This window comes from Caloenas nicobarica, chromosome 8, assembly GCF_036013445.1.
Source record: "Caloenas nicobarica isolate bCalNic1 chromosome 8, bCalNic1.hap1, whole genome shotgun sequence".
NCBI lineage: Eukaryota > Metazoa > Chordata > Aves > Columbiformes > Columbidae > Caloenas > Caloenas nicobarica.
The window spans coordinates 15,578,271-15,587,691 of record NC_088252.1 but is presented as its reverse complement, the minus strand read 5'-3'; positions in this window follow the sequence as shown (position 1 = coordinate 15,587,691).

Below are 9,421 nucleotides of genomic sequence, written 5' to 3'. Positions count from 1 at the left end.
AGATGGATGACAGCAGGGGTTTTCTGACAGGGTGCCAAAACAATACTGTAAAGTCTTCAGAAGTTTTAATTTTACAAAGAAGACATCTACAGTATCAGATAAAATGGTCTGATCTCATGAACACTGCTAAGACAATAATGTGGAGATGATCAAGCCCAGATCTGGCAATGAATAAATGATCACAAGAAGTAATCAAACAAATTGCAGATGTCATCATTCCCCGTTGAGCACTGAGAAAGAAGCATCTTGGAAATAGAAGACTGACAGATTTCAATGCTTGAGTTTACTTTTAAGAAATTCTTTGCTTTTTCATGCATTTGGAGATGATGGACACGAGGGAAGGAGGGGGACTGTTGTATAGGGGTTTTTTCTCCAAGCAATCACTGATGCAGCATTACTGCCATCAACTACTGAGCTGGCAAGCATTACTGATACGACAATTTCTAAGGGCAATCTTTACTGTTTCCATCCCAGACTGGTCAGAAAACAGCGATGACCTGGAATCTCACTAATGTGATTCATTTTGCCTCTCAGGATTGCTGGTTATTTGTCAGATTAGCTCATAAACTAGCTCTAAACATTGTCTTGTTTTTCTAACTGTGTAATATAAATGTTTAATATTTGTATGATAATGGGGCAGCATAAGGATAAATAAAATAGCAAATTAAATTTGGTTAAGCCATCTGTTCTTTTTAGCATCTGATTACAAGCCAACAGCTCATCAGTTGGCCATGGCTGAGTAAACCTTGGCCTTTCCTACTTTACACTGAGTGCAGAGGTTAGTGTTACCTATATCTTTGAAAAGATTCAGAAGGGCTACTTAATTTTGTCAATCAAGAAAGTAACAAAACCAGCTGAATCCCAAAAGGAATGTAGTAATTTCCTTCAGAAGATGTATTTTCTCTTGTACTGAAAAAATATGTCAGCTATTGCAATTTTGTTGCAGTTGTTTGCATTTTTGATGATTAAAAATAAAGCCTTCTATGATGTTGTCACTCATGGAGAGTATTCCCTGTGCTTAGTAACATGAGCTGTAAAATGTTTTGATGTTAATAATTGGCTATATTCCAGCTGAAATTCATTTTTACAATAATTTCTTATTTCGGATTTAGGAATAGAAGTACTCTGTTGCTGCACTTTGAAAAGCTGATGAAGGCTAACCGCAGACTGATAAAAGGAAAAAATACATGTCAACATTAGCATTTGAGAAGCATCCTTTATTCTATGAAGCCTTTCATCCCATTTGTTATCAAACGGAGTCCAAAATTCTGAGGATAAATAATGTCTCTTTTTCTAGGAGTTTCAGTAGACACAGATTTCCTGAATCAGACAGTTTGTTGAGCTATATTTTTAAAAGTCTGCTATGTTTTAGTCACAAAATATTGTAAGTTCTTATAATCCTTGACTGACAAATTTATCTTCTTAATATTGTTTGATATTTATTTTGTTCCAGAACATCAGTGAGAAACTCTTCAGTGCCCAAATCTTAACACTGCTTGTGTATGAAATGTAGCAAAATCCTAACATGTGCCTGAGACTAGCCACATATTTGAATTATGGGGACCCTCTTATCATAATTTATTTGCTAAGGTAATATGTGCTAACCTTAGTTTTGAAGAGTAATACTACTGAATATATTCTGCAGACCTTTGAGAGTACTTTGAAGAGGCCAGGATCAGCAGAATCTGCTATCCAGCATGTGCTCCAATCTTTCTCGGTACTTTCTCTGTATTTATATATTATTAATATTGTATCTTCTAATTCATCAAAGGCTTTTTCAACTTTAGTGCCCTGGGACATGCTCATACCTACAATTTTGGTAGCTATGAGTAACTATTTTCTTTTTATTTATTTATTTATTTACATTTGAAGGTGCTACCGAATGTGAGCAGGAACTGGATAAGGAGAGGAGAGAAAGGGAGTGATGAGATCATCTAGGGTATGGAGCAAAAAAGGGTAGCTGTCATGGCTTTGGGATGTGTTTCTGCTTCTGCTATTGACTCATCAGGTGAGAAACAGCAAAACCTGAAACTCTTTTTCTGTAGGGTCACTGGATTCTTGCCAAGGTATCTCCTGTGAAACAGGTATCACATTTTTACCATTGACCTCTAGTAGTCAGGATTAAGACTGAATGTATTGCAGCTTTGTTGTATGATCAATGCACAGATTCCTTAGTGTTTAGAAAGTATTTTATATCCCTAGCTAGTTGTTGTATAATACCATATACATTCAGATTCTTATTTACTTGAAAAAAAGTGTGAAATATTCTAAAATAGAAGCAGTGAATAAAGGTATTGGCAGTGCCAGAATTCCTGGTAAACACCGAGAATCTTTTTAGTGCCGAACAGAAAAGAGATATTTAGTGAAGCAATGAGAAGGATTGACCTCACACCTGTTGGTTACAGATACCTTCTGCTTAATTAGCTTGTCCTTAGGCTGGGCTCTCTGTTGTGCACGAGCGTGTGGCAAGTTCTCATACGCAAGCCTGTTCCCTGGCATCTGTACAGCTGGCAGGGTCATGGCAGGACTCAGCAGCAGCTCAAAGACACAAAAAAGCACAAGGTCCTTCCCCTTACACTTTTTAGGGCACTGAGATCAGCATGTGGTATGTAGTGAGAGATCACACCTACAGTGAAAAGTTAATAATCTGAAAAAGTACTTTAGTACTAGACACTCGTTACTCTTGCTGATAGCAGCCAGCTGACACTTTTGACTCTCATCTTCTTGCGCTATCTAATGGGTGTAGAAGTTTCTCTTTTGGTGTAGATCAGCACAACATTTACACCTATACAATGTCTCCAACAATGCCAGAACCAGCTGCTGCGGAAATGGTGCTAGAATTATTCTGTGATAAGACACAGGAGTATCTGCCCACTGTCAAGGCCTCTCCAGGATATCTAATATGGGTTTGTTAGCACATTGTCTTTCTCAGTATTCCCCGAGTTTCCATTCTGGGCTCTGCAGGGGCTGAAGGTAAATCAGGCTGTCAGTGTGCAATCATCCCTCTCCAGTTTTAATAGGAGGGTTTAGACAGACAGATGAATCTCCCTTTCATCCAGCTAAATATGATCCAGATAGTGATGCTCTATTGGAGTTAACATGGTACAGCAGGATCACCATGAGTGGGAGTAAAGACAGGAGATAGATAACAAGGGACTCCAGGATGCTTAAAAAAACTTCCGCAAGAAAGGTTCAAGGAAGAGCATGGACTGAGCAGCTTGATTCCACACTTAAGCCTAACTGAAATTTCTTTTTACAGATTGCTGGATAACTTACTGTTCGGTTTTACCTTTTGCGTGTGTTGGCCTTCATGGATGATGTAAATCGCGAACCTCCTTCTTCTCCTATATAGTTTGCTTTCCACCTGTAGAGCTGATAAAGTTTGAGGCTTAGTACTTGGATAGTTACCTTCAACTCTGAATGATTTTGAAATCTGGTGTCCTTGCTGAGAGGCAGGTTGTATCAATTGCTGTTACACCTGGGCAAGGTTCAGGGATCTCTACTGTTTCAGAAAAACAGGACTATTTATAAATGAGTAAACTTTCTCAGTTCACATACATTGAAGTAACCCAAATTCACAAGCTGCAGAAGAAAGGAGAACTCCACTATGATCAAGCAGAACTTCAACTAATTCTCTGGCTTCTTCCCCAACAAAACATATCTACTAAAACATTCTTAAAATTAGTTCCTCTCTTACTTTCTAACAGAGTTTAGAGTTAGATTTCATATGTCATATTGTAAAAAGAAAAAAAAAAACCCAACCAAAAAAAACCCCACAAAAAAACAACCAACCAACAAACAAAAACCAAAAAACAAAACACCAAACCAAGAAGTCCGAATAGATTAAGTAAATTGGGTATTCTGCACATCAATTTGTTCATGTAACAATATGTTCTTTTTCAAAGGACTCATGGTCCTTAGTTGATCAGAAGTATTCATGAAATTCTTCCTAAAGCGATTAACTGGAGTAATAATCTATACTTGAACAGCATTATTAAAACACACTAATTGCAAAAACCACAGTGAGAGCTCACTCATCATAAGAGTATGGGGTAGCAAATTAAGCTGAATGAATTATTCTTCGCACTCTTTGTTCCTCTGTGAACATGTAAGTAAAGTTCGAACCGAGGGAAGAACCTGCCTGATTTAAGCAAGTACATTAGCTATTTGTGAGACATCACAGGGAAAAAATAACAAAAAGTCAAATTTATGCCACTGCAGTGTGTGAAACCAAATATGACTGAGGTATGGATTTTTGTCTATATGAAAATTTCCTTTTATTCATACAAGAAAGTAAATGACTAAAGATAAAACTGGACTTCTCAAGAAATGAATAATTTACTATTTTCCAGTAAACAGTAGGCTTCACAGAATGAAGGAAAACATACTGAGTGCAAACATTTTCATCATGTAGCCATAGTCCAATCCCACTTTCTGTAATCTATCTGGAAATTAGTTCAGCTGGACACATCTCTGCTAATGTGCATGAAAAGGACCTTGACAAAGCAAAAAAGCAAGCTACAGAACATAAACTAACAACATTATTGGGAAATATTTTTGTCTGTACACATGGTAATGTTTAGGCATCAGAGATGATAACTGCTTTAAATTTAGTGTCCAGATTGTGCTGTATTATACTCATGCAAGTCTGGACGTTAAATTTCAATTGTTTTGCTCGATAGAGCATGATTGAAACAGTATTATTTTTACCAACTTGATTGGAAATGTTTTTTTTAAAACGCTAGTTTGTAATACAGGTATTTCAAATGCTGGGATCACGCAGGTCCAGTTTTAGACAGACACTTTTTGCTACTAATTTATCTGCTTCTTACTTACATTTCTCTGAACTTCTCAGCTTCCAACCCTGAAATCAGATCTGCTGAGAAGCGGTGAAGGAGAAGTAGGGAGAGACCACGCTTTGATCACCCACCTCCTGAAACATCATAGCTACCTGAAATCCTTACATTTTCTGTGAATTATTTAAAACATTTCTCAAAAAAAAGATATATTTTGATGTGGAAATGTTGCTGTAGTGCTTCATGGAAGTGGTAGAGAAGGTATCCCAAGGCCCTGTGCTGTATTCTGCAGCCAGCACGTCACATTCAGTGCAGCAGCTCAGCTGCTGGTTTGGCGCAAATGTCATCAGCAGACCTGGTCCAAGATTGAAAAAAAATATATGTGTATACATATAAAAATATGGAATATAAAATCTATTTTATACATATAAATACTTTTTTCCCCCTATAAAAATCCGTAATATTCTTACCTTGAGATGTTTCATAGGGAAAAATGAAGTTCCTTCCCTGCTGTCATTAGCTGTTTTTTACTACTATGCAACAGAGTGCTCGTAGAAGGGTTGAGGAATTTTTTCCTCTTCTTTCGCTCCCAAAGATTTTATTGCCTAAGCAAAGCTGCCTTTTGGTTTGTTCATTATGTTGTTCACATTTGAATTTGCTCTCTCACTGTAAGGCTTACAAGAGAGTACGTGAAGTTTGGGATTTTACTTGTTTCTGATGCATACTTAGTTTTTAGTTAAATATTTTTGCTTTCTTTATGCTGCCTTTGTCCCAGCCTATTTTTCTGAATTAGGTAAATCGCTGGAACTTCTTACATGTTGAGGAAACCGGTAATCGTTATTCCCTCCAGGAAAACAAGAACAGGTTGTGATGTTCAATGCCTCTGGAGCTTGAACTGGGACGTTTTTTCAGGGCTAAATAATAGAATTAAAATACAGTAGTAAGGTTGTCAGTCATATCCCAATACCGTTGAGATGCAGAAACTTTCCCATTCTCTCTGGCCATTTTAAGGTCTTTAGACTGATGCTTCAGCTTGTGCTAATGGAAAGCCCTGTTCTTCATGAGTGATCCATGTGGAGCAAGCCTGTGGGCTGTACATTATATGAGATATGAGGCAGATCATTCTTATGTTTAGCAGGCATGAAAAGTATCCTTGAGAGGTTTATGCAATCTCAGAATAAGCCTGCCAAATCATGCTAAATATGGAGATATTTAAGATTAATGGACAGTCCATTTTTTTATTACTTGCTTTACTGGCAGTTAACATTTGATTTAAACTTGGAAGTGCAGAGTTGAATTTTTTAGAGGATTCATCACACCTTTTAATAAAAAACACATTAAAATTATTTATTAATGGAAACCAGAATATTTGGATTTTAATTTTTAAAGTTATTTTATTTATTTATGTTTAAGATTTACAGTTCTTCTGATATATAGGCAAGGGCTGTTATATACTCAGTGACAGGTGAGGGGTTTGACTAACAGCACTCCTGAAAGTGTACGTAGGTCCAAGGGAAAAAAATCTGATTCTCCTTATCCTACTGCTTTCTCCGATTTCCATTTTGAATGAAAAATCTGACAAGGATTCATTGGTCCAGCAGCACAGAACTCCATGATATTTTATAGAGGAGTGGATTTATAGACTTTTTAAGAGTTTTTACAGATGGAAAGCCCTCAGATGTCTTCAAGGCGAGTTGCTGCTCATACTTTATCCTGGTAGTGTTTTTAGGAGTCTGCTGGGATGGTGATATTTCCAAACCCATAGAAACCCACTGCATCAATAAATGGAGCATGGAACAGCGTTGCCTCGTATTTCAGGCTCTTGAGCTCATGAGGCTGTGTGGCACAGGCAAAGCAACACAGATTTGCTATTATAGTTTAAGTCCTGATGCAAACTTGCTGCAGGTTTTTCTGCAGATTCAGAGTAACTGTTAACATGCCTGCTGAAATTCATGTATTAGAGGTTGCTGTAACATGTTCTGTGTTTCCATTTTGTGGTCTGGCAGAAGTGAGACAATTACTCAGACTTAGAGCTTTCCTGTCAGTAAAATGAAGAATGGGCCTGCAGTACTTCCTTTATCAAATATCTGTTTAAAGGCATGTGTATGTTTCTTTATGAAACATGAAAAAATATAGTACTTCTAGCGAAAATGTTTGTTTGTGGTTTTTTGGTTGGTTGGTTAGGTTTTTGTTTGTTTGTTTTCAGATTTACCTTCTTAGCCTCAAAGTTCATGAAACAGAAGTGACTAGTTTGGCTTACTGGAAATAATTCTGGTTCAAGTTAAGAGTTTTATGCAGAACGAGAGATTAGAGAATGATCTTTTCATCAACTTGCTTCTTCATCACATTCTAAGATGTGACCGTATCCAAACCAGTTAAAACTGTGCTCTGTCTAACTGTTGTGTTTCATTAAATTCTGATGGAATGAGTGGTGAGTGGGTGGGAGGTGTATCACTTTGTTACAAGGAAGATTAGTCACATTTTACAGGGAAGTCACTTGGAAGAAAAAATGTTTCTTTTGAACCATTTGGTAGCATTTAGTCTTTGAGGCTCATTCTTTGTCTCTTCATAGCCACAAAAGAAGGGAAATACCTGCTTGCTTATTCTTCTTACTCACCTTCTAGGTAACCAACTCCTGGTTTAGTCATTTCATTCCACTGCAGATGCACAGGAATGTGTGGTGGAGCTGTTCACTTAAATGGCTGTTTTACTGCTGCTGCTTCTCTGGGACCAAAGAACCGCAGAAAAAATTGGGAAGACAGATTGGAAGTCAGGGGCATCCCAGACCTACTAACAGCAGCACGATGAAAACTGGAGACCTCGAATGATAATAAAACAACTGAGTTGGTAAAAACTCAACTGATGGAGCTCTCATGCCGAACATATTGTGTCTACAATGTTACAGGTCATTTCCTTTGCCTTTCTCTATAAACATGTTTTTCAAGTTGGTTTCAAGTTGGTCCAGCTGCTTCAAGCACAGTATATTGAAAGCATATTAATATGACAGATAACTAGCAGCTGTTGTTGGAAAATTGACAAAGCGAAGGGTAGATGTCACTTTGGAGGATGAACTTGTGCTTTCAGGCAAAACATCTTCCTGGATATTTTGCTTCTCTATGAGTTTTTCATTGCAAAGGCTGGGCCAGAAACACTAAGAGGTCACATTCTTTGCAGATATAGCTCTAGCAAATGTAGCCATGCCTTATAAGAAACAGATATGCTGATGGACTCATTGTTTAAGTCAGTGAATGTCAGACAAAAGGTGTTCTTAATCTCTCTGCAGTTGTTCTCTCTGTTAGAGAAGATACTGTCATCTGTTAACCTTGCCTCTTATTTATTCCTATCCATAAAAGTATTTTGCAATGAAGATGGTGGTAGTGTATGTAGCAATACACATGCTCCTGATGAAAGTCTGTGTTCCAGAGGTGATCTAATCTATTTAACCGTGTCCTAAAACCATGTCTGAAACACTGCATGCTTGGCCTGAGGAGAGAAAAACACCACAGTCCATTTAACTGGCAGCATTACATTCTTATTTTGTGTTTAAATCTATCAAGACACACACTGCTTCAAGTTTATTGCTGTTAGGATCCTACAAGTTTCACATAATTCACAATGCCTGTAGCTGTCAAATACTGTACCACTTCCTTAATAAGAGAGAATAAACACACAAGTACTTTGATCTACTTCACTGCTTCAAAGTTTAAAATGCACTCTGAGAGCTTTTCACAGGATTTCAAAAAACAGTTATTGAGAGGAATAATTATGAAAGTAGTAATTTTCTCACTGATGTTATTTTTCTATAATTGAGAGTTAGGTGGTGAGAGCATTATATCTCTTTATATTTTTTTCCCCACAGTGTAATCTACAAGAACTTTTGATTTATACAATTTTTCTTTTATAATTCACTCTGCCCAGAGGAACTGCATTCCGGCAGAAGGCTAGGAGACTGGAAGAATGCAGACAAAAGCATGGAAGCATATATAAGCAACGTGACAAGCACAAAGCATAAAATAATAATAATAATAATAATTTAAAAAAAATCTGCATTTTCAATAGACTTTCATCAGGAGTTCTTAAGCTTGTTTCTGGGCTATAGCCACATGGCTATAGAAAGATTGCCTTGTGAAGTCTGTTTCCACCCATTCAGAAATTGTGCTGACCTTCATTCCTTTCATAATTTTCTAGCATTACAGCAGCAATTACTTACATGGAAAGAGTATGTACATGTATGTACATGTAACATGTATGTTATACTTCTTTTAATGCAGTTTAGCATCTGGAAGCTTGGAGGAAAGAGTCTGCTTCCCAGCGACCACATTTTCAGAAGTGCTGACTTAGGCTACAATCCCATGCAGTCACAAGGATGCAACTGTATGGAGCTCTTTGCAGATGATTACAGGGGGCTGTATAATGTTACAAGTTTGTGGGTTGTTGTTTTGTTTTGGGTTGGGTTTTTAAGTTGCATTAGTACTATTTCAGGTACTTTCTTTTTTTTTCTTCATTTGTCCCAAATTGCACATTCATAAAATAATTTTTAGGAAAAATGTAATCATGTTGTTACGAAGTAGCCCAGTGCTGAGAAAAAAAGAAAAAGTTGTTTGTTTAAAACGAAAAACTGAAGT